Consider the following 16,713-nt stretch of genomic DNA (forward strand, 5'->3'; position numbering starts at 1 on the left):
GAACAGCAGGACAGGTCTGTGGACAGGAGAAGGGGAGGGAGTGGACACACAGAGAAGGGGAGAAGATGGACAGAGGGCAGGGAGTGGACAGAGAAGGGAGGAGGGACGAGCAGAGAGCAGAAATGTTTGCACACAATACCCACATGCTGAAGTCATATGCATTACATATATTTCACCTATATGCTCATCTGTACACTTTGAAAGAAAAGGTCGCACAGTGAAAGAAAGCATTATCAGAAGATAAGTGCAGCTGTTTAGTGCCGAGTGCAGGAGGATTATATTGCCTTTCAATCACAGTGTCTGCAAAGTTACTGAGCTGTGCTGAGCCAAAAGCTTCCCATGTGATCACTGTGCACAACTACGGAACAGACAGCCTGTAATGGGCAGCACATTGCAGCCAGTATGTGTGCTCTACACATATCTGGCAGTGGCACCGATGTCCCCTCTCTCTCATCTACCTGCTGTCCCTGCAAGGCTGCCTCGCATCCAACAGAGCGATCCATCTCAGCTCTGCTTCCAGGAGCCCGCTGCCCGCTGAGAGGGGGCGTGTCGCTTCTGGCCCTGCCCCTTTTGCGATCCGAATCGTTCATTTTGATGATTCGGATGATCGACTCATAAAATAGATTCGGATCAAAGATCCGAATCGTTCATGATCCGGACAACACTACTACCATAGGCGCCAGAGAAAATCTTGCACCCAGGTGCCAGGCACCCCAGGCTCACCCCTGGAAAGAAGCCATAGAGAAACAGACAACTAGTTGACCTAAGCCCGTTTAAAAACGAGCTCTAGGTCTCTTCACGCCACTGCCAGTCAGTGCGCGCACGCACCCGCTCGCCAAGCGCGCATCCACCCGCCTTGTGCGCACCCGTCGGCCCATCCCGAGTGCACCAACCACACGACACACGCACCAGTCCGCCCTGCTCCCTGGCCAGTCATCCTGTCCCAATGGCTGTCTGTACTGCGCACATGTACAAAAAAAACACGGACACACAGCCAGGGACAGGAAGAATGACGCAGGGACAGTTAGGTTTTATTATAGAGGATAGACTGCACATCAATTGTCCATTCAGTTACAACTTACAGCAACTAAAAGGACCCTATGCACCAGCCAATGTCAACTTGAAGCAACTGTTGTATGAACGCCTGTAGTGCAAGCTGTTTGTCACTCAGCCCCAGTGTGAATGAACACTGAACCATAACCGCTTCCCGTGATTACACTATTAGCCGTGTACAGTGAAGCTAAAGTAACAAATGCTACGTCATAGGTGGATTTTGGCAGCTTTCCACAAGTTCAGAACGTTACCTTGATTTTGAATTCCTACATAACTGTCATCAGAGCCTGCGAAGCGTCACGTGCTCCGATTTCACGTGACCGCTCTTCTCGCCTTGTTGCTACGTCCCCCCCCGCCCTGCAGCTGTTGCTAAGTCAGTCGCGGCAGGGCAGCTTCCATTGGTACACGGCTTGGACTGACGTCAGCAGAGCCTATATAGTAGGGGCACCGTTATGCTAATGAGAGCACGGGCTGGGTAGTGGTGTGCGTGGGGGAGATGCGGCTCTGAAGACCACACTGTGCCCAGGAGCGCTGGTTGACTGACTGGGGGTGGCTGTGCCTTCTGTTCTGTGAGGAGCCCGAGCAAGGTGAGGGTGCTGCATGCCCTGTGCCTGACCTCCTATTGTCTGCCTGCTGGTTTAGGCATGTGACCTTATCGCATGCCGCTGTGCCAACTGCTGCCCAAGTGACTGCTATGCACCATTTATTTCCAGTGCATTATAGCAGCGCTGGGAGCATTCAGGCTGCAATAAGCTCTTTAGTGTAATGAATGTTAGTGATGTGCGATTAGTGGTGGGTAAATGGCTACACTGGTTGCTGCATGCTCCTGCATTTCCTTTGTGGTAGAGATAACTTAATAATACAACGTCTCCTGGCACCTCTTAATTACATTGTGCAGCCTTGGGAGTGACTCTGTGCTGCAGTCAGTTTTCAGCTCTGCTGGTGCTCAGAGCAAGTGTAGCCATAGCGATTTTGATTCGATTGACTAAAGCTGGCCACTAACGGTCCAATTTCTAGCAAAAAATCGTTCGAGCGATCAGAAATTCTGATCGGATTGGTTGTAAATAATCTCCATTGGTGGACCCAATCTATTATGACAGAGTAACCAAGCAGTTTTAAGAAGGCAATTTTAAGAAGGCAATTATACCAATCTATTATGAACGAGTGAAAAAAATGTCGCCCGAATGAATTTTCGTTGAACGAAAATTTGGATTTTCTTGGTGGTCGTGATAGATAGGAAGCAAATATTGGTTAGTTGATGGTGTAGTGAACGATTTTTCGTCCGATTAGAATTTCTGATCGCTCGAACGATTTAGCATGATATTGAACCGAATGGTCGATCATACTGCCAAATCACTAGATGTAACCTTTACACCATTGCTGCCTGTCTTGTGCCATTAGCAGGCGTTATCCCATCTACGTGATGCCTAATGTCTTTCATGGCTGTTTATTCGTTTTTCTTAAGTGGGGCAGAGTAGCTGGAATGTCAGATCAGGGATTTCCTCAGGATTCAGTTTCAGTCTATAGGGAAATAAACATTACTCCTCCTGCCAGTGATGTGAGCTGAGGATATGTGATCCTGAGAGGCATGCTTCCCTAAAATCCATCTGCTGCTGCTGCTTTGCAAACCGGGTTTTGTTCCAAATGGGCTGGGAGTCCTGGGTAAAAGACCTAGGAATTGTTCTATCTGCCCTTAGATTTATGATTAAATATGCATTACAGAGTGTCTGATTTGCAGAGAAAATAACTTTTCCAACAATTGTTACTTTTTTCCTTTTCTGATCTTCATAAAGGAGACTAAAAAGGGAATATGAAATTTTGATCTAAAGTTTTTTTTTTGTTTTGGTTTTTTTTTCATATCCATAACTGCAACAGACTGCACAGGGATAGTTTAGATTTGGTAAGAATGATAAATCAACTGGCAGTGTTTTAAGGTTTTCAAGTAATCAATCGTATAGATCCTCAGTGCACGAGTGCTTCATTCTACTCGTCATGCTCGCGCATGCTTAGTTGGGATTTGATAGTCCATGAACAGGAGCGGGAACGGCAGGAAATACGTTTAGAAGGAACCTTTGCTGGAACGGCTTTCCACTACCAAGGAAATTACCATACCTTTTAGGCCCCATTTACACTTGCGGTTCGAGTCCGCAAGTGTCCGGGGGTCCTGGTCCGGTGGCCACAAAGAGACCGTACGGGTCTCTGCGGTGGTCACGAGGCGGCACAAGTTGAGGATCCGGAATGTATCAGTTCCGGCTACAATAAAGTACCCGGAACTAGATACTTTGCAGTGCCAGAAAGGCACTGCAAGCATGGGGGATACCGGCGTGTAGTCCGGGCCCCCCAAGTGGCATAGGACCGGTGCTGGAAGCATCCGGTCCTATTGCCAGTGTGATGAGAAACATCCGTTTCTCATTGCACAGCATGGGCCGCATGTTCGGGTCAGGATCCGGCCCGGGTCCGCAGCCGCACCGGGACGGACAGAAAAATAGCGCATGTTGGAAAAAAAGCCGGACCGTCCCGGAGCTGCGTTCCTGGATCGGATCCGGACGGCGCACGAGTGTGAATGGATACATTGATTAACAATGTATCCGTTCACCATCCGCTGTGTACGGAGCGTTCCGGGTCCGGGGAAGCCGGACCTGGAACGCTAATATGAAGCGGGCCTAAGGTGTAAGAAACAACCCATGTGCAGAAAAATAGACACTAGGCTAGTTCACAGTACTCTGTTGCATTACAAAATAATTCTGCATGTCAACTCACTGCCCATACAACTCTATGGGGCTGTTCACAGTACTGCGTTGTAACTGATCTCGTTATTCTAACTCGTTGCATGCACGATTTGTATTAAATAGGTCCAGTCTCCATTGCAGTTCACACTCATTATAGCACATGCTTTATGCCACTGACCACTGTGAATCCAACCTTACATGATAGTTTTAGAAAACTTTGATATCCAATATAAGGTTGGCAAGTCTAGCAATTGCATCAGGGAAGTCTGTGGAGCAGTGTGTGTGAGAAAAGGGGCGCAGCGGCCACAGCTCTCAACTAGATTTCATCTGTTAAAGTGTGTCCGTAGCGGGAAAAGGGTCTCAAATGGGTACTTACCCAGGTAGAGGGAAGGCTTTGGATAATCCAGAGGCTTCGCCAATCTCCCTCCACCTTGCAATTTTAGCGCTGGACCCCCAGAAGCCCGTCGACAAAGCCCTTCAGCTTGGCCGCACTGTGCATGCACACTAGCATGGAGTTGAATGTAATGTTAGTTACGTGCTGCTGTGCAAGAGTGAGCCTGGCCCTGTACAGTATGGCTGCACTCGTTCTCATATGTGAGAGTCACAGGGCTGTGAAGAGAGGCAGGGAAGCTTTTGGAGGATCCAGAGGCTTCCCTCTACCAAGGTACAGTGGTTTGCAAAAGTATTCGGCCCCCTTGAAGTTTTCCATATTTTGTCACATTACTGCTACAAACATGAATGAATTTTATTGGAATTCCACGTGAAAGACCAATACAAAGTAGAACAAAAAGTGGAACAAAAATCATCCATGATTCCAAACATTTAAAAAAAACAACAACAAAAAACTGCAAAGTGATGTGTGCGTAATTATTCAGCCCCCTGAGTCAATACTTTGTAGAACCACCTTTTGCTGCAATTACAGCTGCCAGTCTTTTAGGGTATGTCTCTACCAGCTTTGCACATCTAGAGACAGAAATCCTTGCCCATCCTTGCAAAACAGCTCCAGCTCAGTCAGATTAGATGGACAATGTTTGTGAACAGCAGTTTTCAGATCTTGCCACAGATTCTGGATTGGATTTAGATCTGGACTTTGACTGGGCCATTCTAACACATGGATATGTTTTGTTTTAAACCATTCCATTGTTGCCCTGGCTTTATGTTTAGGGTCGTTGTCCTGCTGGAAGGTGAAGCTCCGTCCCAGTCTCAAGTCTTTTGCAGTCTCCAAGAGGTTTTCTTCCAAGTTTGCCCTGTATTTGGCTCCATCCGTCCTCCCATCAACTCTGACCAGCTTCCCTGTCCCTGCTGAAGAGATGCACCCCCCGAGCATGATGCTGCCACCACCATACTTGACAGTGGGGATGGTGTGTTCAGAGTGATGTGCAGTGTTAGTTTTCCACCATACATAGCGTTTTGCATTTTGGCCAAAAAGTTCCATTTTGGTCTCATCTGGTCGACCAAAATGGAACTTTTTGGCCAAAATGCAAAACGCTATGTATGGCGGAAAACTAACACTGCACATCACTCTGAACCACTAGTTTGCTGTGTCCCCCACATGGCTTGTGGCCAACTGCAAACTGACTTCTTATGCTTTTCTGTTAACAATGGCTTACTTCTTGCCACTCTTCCATAAAGGCCAACTTTGTGCAGTGCACGACTAATAGTTGTACTATGGACAGATTCCCCCACCTGAGCTGTGGATCTCTGCAGCTCGTCCAGAGTCACCATGGGCCTCTTGACTGCATTTCTGATTAGCGCTTTCCTTGTTCGGCCTGTGAGTTTAGGTGGACGGCCTTGTCTGAAGGTTTACAGTTGTGCCATACGCCTTCCATTTCTGAATGATCGCTTGTACAGTGCTCCGTAGGATGTTCAAGGCTTTGGGAATCTTTTTGTAGCCTAAGCCTGCTTTAAATTTCTCAATAACTTGATCCCTGACCTGTCTGGTGTGTTCTTTGGACTTCATGGTGGTGTTGCTCCCAATATTTTCTTAGACCACCTCCTGAGGCCGTTGCAGAGCAGCTGTATTTGAACTGACATTAGATTACACACCGGTGAACTCTATTTAGTCATTAGCACTCATCAGGCAATGTCTATGGGCAACTGACTGCACTCATACCAAAGGGGGCTGAATAATTACGCACACCCCACTTTGCAGTTAATTTTTTTTAAATGTTTGGAATCATGTATGATTTTCGTTCCACTTTTCACGTGTACACCACTTTGTATTGGTCTGTCACGTGGAATTCCAATAAAATTGATTCGGGTTTGTGGCAGTAATATCACAAAATGTGGAAAATTTCAAGGGGGCCTAATACTTTTGCAATCCACTCACCACTAAGTATCTACATTTGGCATTTGTCTAGTTTAGGGGACCCAGCAGGAAACCTTAAAGAGAAATTTTGCTAACTTGATTGGGTGGATGGCACCTTCTCGAACAGCTAGGTTGTAGTAAACTATGCCCACACTATTCAGCTAATCATAACACTTTGTATCGTAGAGGGTGCTGTGATTGGAGAACTGTTTCCTATGCTGTTCCCAGCTGGGTCCCTTACACTAGACTATCGCCCTACATTTTTCCTCTAAATATTTCACGGTTTTGTTTTAAATGAAGGTAGTGTACTCTGGGCAATAGCCCCTCTTTTTTTTTTATATATACAGTGTCCTTTGCATCGATTTTATTAAATCTACCAATGACTCCAGCTCTTCTATTAGATTTGAGTGCTGAAATTGTAGTTAAGAGATCAGCATTTCCTTCAAATACTTGTTTTTTAATCCACAGGAACTGGAATTAGTGGGGCTAAAAACACACGATTGGTTCGCACGATGGCCAGGGGCCCCGGACCACTCTCACTGGCCGGGGCCCCAAGGCCAATGCGCGATACCTGGAGGGGAGTGCAGGTGGGCCTGGACCTCTCACACCCAGGCTCTGGACCTCTCACATCCAGAAAACCCACCAACACTGCCTATATACTGAATGCTAAATTCGACACACACAAGCAATAGAACACAGCAATACATGCATGCAGCTACATTTGAGTCGTCAGCAGGTGCTCGTCAGCCAATCAGGATGCACTGTCATACACCCTTTACCTGCCATACCACATCTAGCAGCCATTAGCATTCAGGTGGGAGGCTTCAGTTGGACGCAAGATTGCGTCGCTAGCAGGACCGCCCCTTAGTGGGGCTAAATCAGAACTTTGCATGGGGCTAATCAAGAAGATTATAGTTACTGATGGTAAATGAGTTGCAACTACCGGTAATTCTGTCTTGCATGCAAGCTTTATGCAAATTGTATGCAGCTTGGAATTTAACCGAAAAGTTTTAGAATCTAAAGCTATATAAAATTTTTGTTCAGCCCCTGCTAGTTAGTGGTGTTGTACAATGAATAAATGGAGTAATTGAACTCAACACCTTTATTCCATGTCCACATGTGAATAATCACATGGTACACGACTTGCCTTGGAAATTTGTGACCTAATAACCAGGCAAACAGCTCCTCTTACATGATGGGTAGGGAGAAACTCTGATACTGATAGCTCCAGGGTATCCTATAGCAATGATATGAATACTACTGTGACCCATCTGAAACAAGGTTTCAGGCGGCTGACTTTCTTTGGAAGGGTATTGGTCCCCCCTCCCAAACGCAATCGCAGTCCTGCAACATTTTTGAGGCGATTCAGCCCCAATGTTAAGTATAGGAAAGTGGAAAATCGCTCTAAAAACGCTAGAACAGAGCGATTTTTCTAGTGTTTTTTTATTTTTTTATTTTTGCAAAAGCTGTTCACTTCCAGCTAAAACTGTACAAAAAATTAAAAATCTCTACATCAAAACGCTCCAAAAATCGCTAGGCAAATGCCTGAAATCGCTTTTGAAAAATAGCTTAAAGAAAATTAGTGTTTGCGATTACGCTAGCGCTTTTTGGTGTGCTTTCAGCCCTGATTGTTTCTGGCATCTTTCCAGAGCATGTACTGGAGTACCATGCTGTTAGCAGACTTGTATATTGATTGGATGTTTTCAGGTGACCTATATAGGTGTATACACTTGGTTACTTTTAGTTATATTTGTTTGTTCTTATATCAGCTGTTTGCCAATTACCCAGTTGTTTCCTGTGTTTTTGAAGTACTCTGAATAGAGATTTCCATTAGTCTAATATAAGAGGAAATAAACTATTGGCAACCTCCTGAATTTGCCAGTTTTCTTTGCCATAATGCTGGAACTAGTATGTAGATGAAGGGTACTTTCACACTACTGTATTTATGGCACAACGGTATTGACTCAGGCCTGGAACGCACTAGGAATCTCTGCAGAGCTTTAAACTTGCTGCATCAATGTGTGCAACGATTCCTAGGGTGATTGTGATGGCAATTCCCCAGAGCTTGAATGCGTTTCCAATTTTTATTTTTTTTTTTATTTTTTTTAATAAAACTTTATTATACTTACCCGGCCTCCTTCCATCCGTAGTCTCAGCCCCTAAAAGAGGTCATAGGTGCTTCTTTAGGACCAATCAGAGAAGCGTCTGTGACCTCTTCCTTTACGGGGCGGAGCTACAAACGGAAGAAGGAAATCAAGACAACGGGTAAATATTTAAAGTGCTGCATGTCCTGCGTTTTTGATCACTCCTAATCGCAATCGTGCTAATAGGTTCCCCCTCACTCATTTACATTGGCAAAGCGTTTCTTTGGGAATTGCTTGCGATCCCGAAACGCTGCCAAAAACGCCCTAGTGTGTTCCAGGACTTACAATGCAATTATATTTTAATGGTACTTTCACATCTTCTTTTGTGGTAATGCACTGCCTGCTGTGCATAACCGGGCAACACATATGGTTGTGGTGTGGTGAATTCAGTTAGCTGTGTGCTGCTCTGTAGTATTGCAACGGTGATGGAAAGTCGCGTTGCAAGCTTTTGATGTGTCTTTCCATCACCATTGTGATCCTATTTTTCTGGCTGCACAATGCAACAGATATAGTGTGAAAGTGGCCTAAGCCTGAGTTCACAGTGGAAGCTGCTTTACATTCCCTGTAAAAACATAAATGGAATGTAATGAAGGGGAAAAGTTACATTGCACGTTACTTGAGCGTTGCACCACATATGGTCAATAAAAACGATACTACATTGTTAATGAACACTTGTGAGGAAAAAGTGCCCTTGGGGGGTACTTACCTCGGGAGGGGGAAGCCTTTGGATCCTAAAGAGGCTTCCCCCATATTCCATCTGTACTGGGACCCCCGAGCACTAAGCTCCCGAAACAATCTCTGTTGCCGCTAGGTGCAGGCGCTATTCCGGCTTCCCACTTGGACTCTGGCAGAAATAGCTGAGACCAATTGGTCCGCTCTACCGAGCAAGTTTGAGGTGTCTGTGCCTGTCCAGTAGAGCGGACCCGATCGGACTCTGCTATTTCTGCCGGAGCCCGAGGGGGAAGCAGCTGGTGTGCTTGCCGACAATCAGCCAACAGGGAGATCTTCGAGGGTCCCAGCACTGGATTCCCTTTACTGCGGAGGATGAGGAAAACCTCTAGATTCAGAGGCTTCCCTCTCCTGAGGCAAGTACTTGTCTCAGGATAGTGTTATATTGGATCAGCATTATATATATATATAATTTTTTTTTTATTTTTTATTTATTTTTTTTATTTTTATTTTTTTTTTACCTCTGTCTACTTCCTACAATCACTCACAACACATTTTGGCATTTTGGCTGTCATATTAGCAATCACTAGAGTTTAACCAAAAACATTCAGAAATGGTGTACCTATGCTAGCAGTGAAGGCATAATTATAAAAACGACATCCTGTGAGGAAACATATCAGCTTTACTTCTCAGTGAGGAAGTGAGAAAACAATAGTTGTTTGTTGAGACCAACCTTCTGCAGTATGGCACCTTGCTTCACAAACACCCACTGTGCTGTTCTGAAATAGTCTTTATCAATGTAAAACTGTGTCAGGCGACTTCTGACAGGCATGGATGTTATCAACATCACCTGCAGGATGTGTAAATGATGAAAGACCGTCTAAGGCACAAATCCAAACGTGCCAGCTGAAAGCTTGGTAATCTACCAACGCAAACTCAAATAGATCACCTCCTAGTTCACTAATCTATAGACACACGTCTAAGTATACCCCTTGATAGTTACCGTAAGTAGTCTACATACAATCATGAACAGATATAAAGCATTGTAACGGACAATATCATCACAAGGCGATGCAATGATGTACCCATTAGGGCTTTCAAACAGTGTGGTGCTGAGGGTTCCAATGCAGTGTTTGCAGTGGCAGCGAAGCATATTTGCATTATACTGAATGCTTAACTATATAGTCGCACCACATGTCTAATTCGCAGTACAACTTTTTCGTATTGCAATGCAACTGGCTCAGTGTAAAAGGGCCTTTAGGCCCGAAACCCACTAGGAGCGATTTTCTGAGCGCTTTGCAATTTGAAAACTCTTGCTAATGTAATGCTATGGGTGTGATCCCACTTGAGCGATGTGATTTTATAAAAATCCCCCATAGCATTGCATTAGCAAGAGCTTTTTCATATCAAATCTAGAAATTGCTCCTAGTGGGTTTCTGGCCTTACACATGCTAGATTAAGCCAGTCAAGATTGCAGAGAATCTTGCGCGTGTACAGCAACCCCGACTCAAACACCCCCCCCATCCCCAGATGCGTTGGCACTAGATCCGGTCTGGTGGATAATCTCAACCGACAACTGCATCAGGCTAGTGGTGCATTTGTACAGAGCTCTGCCCCAAACTGTCATCCAAGGAATTACGCCCCAGTCTCTACAGGTGACAGTAATTGTGCATGTAGTGCACCTTTAATATACCATCTGATGGCTTAAAGTACACCTGAACTTAGAGGGTCATGTATTTTTATCTTAACCACTTAAGGACTGCAGTCTTAAAACCCCTTAAAGGGGAACTGAAGAGAGAGGTATATGGAGGCTGTCATGTTTATTTCCTTTTAATCAATACCAGTTGCCTGGCAGCCCTGCTGATCCTCTGCCTCTAATACTATTAGCCATAGCCCCTGAACAAGCATGCAGCAGATCAGGTGTTTCAGTGGTTCAGACTTATAAGTCTGATCTGACAAGACTAGCTGCATGCTTGTTTCTGGTTTTAATCAGATACTACTGCAGAGAAATAGACCAGCAGGGCTGCCAGGCAACTGGTATTGATTAAAAGGAAATAAACATGACAGCCTCCATATACCTCTCTCTTCAGTTCCCCTTTAAGGACCAGACACTTTTTTCCATTCAGACCACTGCAGCTTTAACGGTTTATTGCTCGGTCATACAACCTACCACCTAAATGAATTTTACTACTGCACTACTGCGCACCTTACAATATAAAGAAAAAAAAACTGTTCCGATTTGTGACAAATCTATTGCAAATGCCTGGGCGGGAGATCGTAAGCTTCACTTGGCAGTAGGCTCTCTGTGTCATTTTGTATATGGGAGTTTGTAATTTGTACTACTTAGATTGTTCTCTGCTCTGTAGTTCTTTTACCTCTATAAAATACTAATTATTATAATGTAAAAAGCAACTGTGATTCTGGAAGCTTGCAACTAGAACTTTTCAAAATAAACACCAGAAGTTTGCTCAATAAATTGGCTGCCTGAGAGTTTTGAATTCATTTTTTGCACATACTGTAGTACAAGTAGTAAGTTTTATTTCCCTAGATGGCTTACAACATTTCAGGCTCGTCCATAGAAAAAAAAGTCTTTTTTTAGGAACACAGGTACTTAATATATACCTGTAAAGACCCCTCCTCACTCATATAGCCAAGAACATGTATACAGGTTCATTACAGCTCTGCTAAATCTAAAACAAGGAAACATGAGGTGTTGCAATTTGTCACCTGAGGACTCATTTGAGGCCACATCAAGTGCTGCTCAGCATCTGTGGGCTGACTGAAACTCAGCAAGTTCTGACAATAAAGCTTGTGGGTACATCGTGTTTCTGCGTTAACACATTACTGAACTGCATAGCATGTAAGAAAGGGAAGATTGTTTTGAAATTTGTGTTTTGTGTGCATTTTAACTTATGCAGTTGATTAAGAGAAGCCAGAGTGGAGTGTGAGGCCAACCACAGACACAGTGTTTTTTTTTTTTTGTTTTTTTTTAGCACTGTACATGGCTCTTGAAAATGCAGATGCCCCATAGGAAAGCATTATTTGCATTTTCGCATTGTAACAAAACACTGCAGATTTTTACAGGTTTGGCCCCTGGCTTATTGTGAAAATAGTCTTTCAGGCTAGGTTCACAGTGGTCTGCTGCATTCACAGTGGTCTGCTGCATTCACAGTGGTTAGTTGCATAATGCACACATTATGAGTGTGAACTGCAATGGAGATTGGACATGGCCATCAATTCACCAAGCATTATCGCAATCGGTAATGCTGAAAACAGCTGATTTTTAGCAAGCACTTAAAGGGGCACTATGGCGAAAAATTTTAAAATTAAAGAGTAACTGATAGGCATGAAAAACAAAATCAATTCTCTATTTCTAGCTATTTATCATATAAAAGGAATGCTAAAATGGAAATGCATAACTTCAAAATCAATCTTAACTTTTTTATTGCAGAGATTAATTCTCATGTCCCCAGCTCCTTAGTACGCAGTAATCAGCCGCAAAAGAGAAGTTGCAGTGCAGGCTGAGGGGGAAGGGGGGGAGGAGTTTCTGTACAGACACAGCTAGTTGAGCCTGATTGGCTGCAGCCTCTGTCACTCTCACTCCTTTTCCTCTCATTGGCTGCCTTCCATGACTGCCGTGTCTGTCCCCTCCCCACACTCCAGCCCGACAGGCATCTCTGCTGATTCATGTAGGCAGTGGCTGCCACCACCGCATCACCCCCTGTACCCTTTCCTTAGGGATTCCCTGCATTTCCTGAAGGGGTTCCTATGGATGCGGGGGTGCCCTGATATAACACTCGCTATTGCTGTGGGGAGGGGAGGAGTAAGGGAGGAAATGACCTCACCATTGGCTTCAGCTGGAGGGAGTAAAGATGGCCCCTGCCAGCAAACAGAATTCTCTCCATTTACCTTATTTTATAAAGTTCACTGAAATCAACACTTGGACCACGCAATACACATGTTATGTAAGTAGAGCTAGTATTTATCTACTTATATATGTTGTTTTTTTTTATCTGGAGTAGTATGGCTGACAGCTCCTCCTTTAAAAATATGTGCAAACATAAACAAATAAGTACTTTTTTTTTCAGAGTAAAATGAACCATAAATTACTTTTCTACTGTTGCTGTCACTTACAGTAGGTAGTAGAATTCTGACAGAAGTGACAGGTTTTGGACTAGCCCATCTCTTCATAGGGGATTCTCAGCAAGGCTTTTATATTTTATAAAGATATTCCCTAAAACGGTTTTAAACAATGATGCTGGCCAGCTTTCCTGCTCACTACACAATTTTTTTGGCAGTTGGAGAGAGCAACCAGGGCTGTGGAGTCGGTACAATAATCTTCCAACTCCGACTCCTCAGTTTATGAAACCACGACTCAGACTCAGGGTTCCCAAAATTGCCTCGACTCCGATTCCTCAGTTTATGAAGTCAACAACTCCGACTCCGGGTGCCCAAAGTTGCCCCGACTCCACAGCCCTGAGAGCAACTGCCATTCACTAAGTGCTTTTGAAAATAAATAAATACCTGAGAATTCCCCCTATGAAGAGATGAACTAGTCCAAAACCTGTCATTTCTGACAGATTTCTACTACCTACTGTAAGTGACAGCAACATAGGAGAAAAGTAATTTATGGCTCATTTTACTCTGGAAAAAAAAACCATACTTTTTATTTGTATATGTTTGCACGTATTTTAAATTTTACAAATTTTTTTTTTGCCATAGTGCCCCTTTAAAGGACAACTGTAGTGAGAGTGATATGGAGGCAGCCATATTTATTTCCTTTTACGCAATGCCAGTTGCCTGGCTATCCTGCTGATCCTCTGCCTCTAATACTTTTAGCCATAGACCCCGAACAAGCATGCAGCAGATCAGGTGTTTGACAATGTCAGATCTGACAAGATTAGCTGCATGCTTGTTTCTGGTGCTATTCAGGCACTTCTGCAGCCAAATACATCAGCAGGGCTGCCAGGTAACTGGCATTGCTTTAAAAGGAAATCAATATGGCAGCCTCCATGTCCCTCTCACTACAGTTGTCCTTTAAGAAAGTGTCAATTTACCAAGGCTGTTACCACATGTAAGGCTGAAATTACCGAGCAGTGAGGTAAATTAGACTTGTGCGGTAAATACCTCAACAAACGTCAGTAAATGTCAATTCACCAAGGTTACAGCATGCAGTAAACACAGTTCCATTACCGACAGTTCTCTTCTGTCGATATCGGTGCAAGACTCACAGAGCTCGCAGAGCAGAGAGAAGAGAGATTACGGAACAAAACAAGCTTCCCCTGCCACCCTTCAGCAGTTTAACTTCTTAAAGTGGACCCACATTAAAAATACAAGATTTCAGAAATAAAATCTATTTTCTAACTTATAATAATAAATAGCAGCCTTTTTTCAGCTGCATGATGACAAATCTAAAATATTTTACATGTATTGGAGGAACCCCTCCCTTCCTTTCATATTGCCGGGATTTTTCCGGCAAACTGGTGGAGGAGATAAAAAACAAAGAAAACACAGGCTGCTACTGATGTCACAGGGGAGGTGATCTCAGCTTGTGTGAGATTTCACATAGATGATGCCCATGTGGGGGAGGGTAGCTGATGACAAACACACCCATGATCTAAAACCTCCTACTAATCTCAGAAGTAGTTGCTGCCACCTGTATAACCCTAGTTATGAAAAGAGAAGGGTGAATAGCATACACTGAAATGCTCATAGGCTTGAAGGAGTTTTTATCTTTGTATGTGTCAGAGCGGTGCAACTAAATATTTTGAATTAAAAAAAAAAATGTTTGGTTTGAGTCCGCTTTAAGTTCCTGTTTGAAAATGCAGAGGAGGTAGTTGGGGAAATCACCTATTTACATTTTGGCAACACAAAAAAATACTAATATTACGCAAGTGCTTTCACACTAAGTGGATAGGTGTCTATCATTGCTGGTAAACTTCAGTTCATTTTAAAGAGAGGAGGGGGAAAAAAACAGGGCCCTTTCACACTGGCGCAGTGCAGTGTGGCAAGTTGCCGCACTGCTACCACTGCCTAATGTAACCCTATAGGGAAGTTTATACTTCCCATGTTGGGGTACGCTGCACGGAAGTGCCCAATGTAACGCTAGTGCAGGACTATGTTACTGTGTAGGACCTGCGGCGATCTGCGTCAGCCCGGAAGTCTTGTTACTCTATGGCGACAGTTTGTTTTTTTTTAAACTCGGTATTGCATTGTAATGGCGCGCATGCGCGGAAGCGTATTTTACAATACGCTTCCGCATACCTGAAGCAGGAAGTGCAAATGCGCATCGCTTCCTGCTTTGCTGGCGGCCACACAGGGAACACAGTGTATTAACGCGGTGTTTCCTGAAGGCCTGTTTTTGGCGGTGCGGCAGAAGCGACCCGCCGATTCGCTGATGCTGTGTTGTAGTGTGAAACTAGCCTCAGGCTTGGGACGTACTAGCAGCGGTTTCCTAAGCACTTGTGATTTGTAAAGCTCTTGCTAATGTAATGCTATTGTGGATTTCTTAGAAATAACATCCCTCAAGTGGGATCACAGAAACTTTAGCAAGAGCTTATAAACATTTTAGGACCAATTGGTATTTATTCCGGCTGGACTGGCATGCTCATCTTGGTAATGTAGCCACTCACTTCTCTATCCCTTTTTCATCAGCAGATAATATGAATTCAGACACCACTGGCAGCTAATCATGCGATGTTCCAGTTACAAGCGTACATGAGGCACTTGAGTGCATATCTTGCTCCCTGCAGGGTTGAGCCTCTCTGAGAAGTATCATTGCTGCTGTAGTTGTGAAGAGATGTTTGTCACTTGGAAAGGAAGTTGCTGAGAGTACATGGAACTACATTCAGCCAACACAATGGAATTTTCCATGCATTCAGCAGGGTACAGATGACAGTAGACATGCCCGTCTGCTCTCATTGCCATCAGTGTTTTGTATTGACTAACAATACAGTACAATGAAAACGAATGCTTGTAATGCTATAGGAGTTTTTCACCTATTAGGAATTTATCCTCCCTTGTTGAGTAAGGCTTCCAGTGGAACTTACAGGCATGCAGTTGTGATTCTATCCGTGTGGATCGGGTGCCTGCAGTGCTACCTCTGTACATGAATTTTTAGGGATTATTTATGTTCTTGATTATTGAATAATATAGAGCATCGTGTCAGTGATACTATAGAAGTAGTACCTCTCTGGCCACATCAGCTGTACTTTATTGCTTTCCATATGGCCAGGCTGATATCCAGTAGCCTATAAAAATTGTTTTCATTGTATCTTATAATTTGAATGCTTATGTTGTGGCACTACTCTAGTTGAGGGAACCTGCAGGAAACCTTACAGACCAACAACCGCCTCCTTCTCATGGCAAGTTAGTGATGTCCACTAATTTTAACCAGGGGACACTATGCTAAAATTGCACTCCAGGACCCGTGGCTTTTGGTTGTGGCGCTTGCCTCGGCTGCTGCCTCCACTCCACGCATCTTTACTTAATGTAATTCAGTTGGTGGCGTGATTAGTGTTTTCTTCAGTGTCCCCTTTTCTTAAAAATGAGTGGTTGTGACCATATTGCCATGAGCAGGAAGCGGTCATGGATTCCCTCAACTTGACTAGTGGCTATGTTGTTCGTTCTCCTCCTACCTAACACTCCTTTTTCACAGTTGTAGTTTTTCTTGTTTTCATTTGCACTGAGTTATACGGAATACTTACTTATTTAGATCCTTCTCTTAATATTAATTTTTACGTAAAGAATTCTGTTTACTCATCACTGGAGTCTGAGGCTCGAGTCACACTACGTAGACAGCATATCTAAT

At 44.0% G+C, this 16,713-nt stretch overlaps 1 protein-coding gene and 1 long non-coding RNA gene across 4 annotated transcripts in view; one reads left to right on the forward strand and one right to left on the reverse strand.

Annotated features, from left to right (window-relative positions):
- Positions 1-1,446, reverse strand: part of LOC137524620 (uncharacterized) — a 154,644-nt gene extending 153,198 nt beyond the window's left edge. For all 3 annotated transcript variants that reach the window (XR_011022739.1, XR_011022740.1, XR_011022741.1), the window contains exon 1: positions 1,305-1,446. This is a non-coding gene — a long non-coding RNA (uncharacterized lncRNA). The remainder of the gene's footprint in view (positions 1-1,304) is intronic.
- A 50-nt stretch (positions 1,447-1,496) lies between these two features.
- SNN (stannin) overlaps positions 1,497-16,713 on the forward strand; it is a 29,144-nt gene continuing 13,927 nt past the window's right edge. The window contains exon 1 of the mRNA XM_068244696.1: positions 1,497-1,640. The gene's annotated coding sequence lies outside the window, so the exon portion shown is untranslated. The remainder of the gene's footprint in view (positions 1,641-16,713) is intronic.

Source organism: Hyperolius riggenbachi, chromosome 7 (genome assembly GCF_040937935.1).
Source record: "Hyperolius riggenbachi isolate aHypRig1 chromosome 7, aHypRig1.pri, whole genome shotgun sequence".
In the NCBI taxonomy this organism is placed as follows: domain Eukaryota; kingdom Metazoa; phylum Chordata; class Amphibia; order Anura; family Hyperoliidae; genus Hyperolius; species Hyperolius riggenbachi.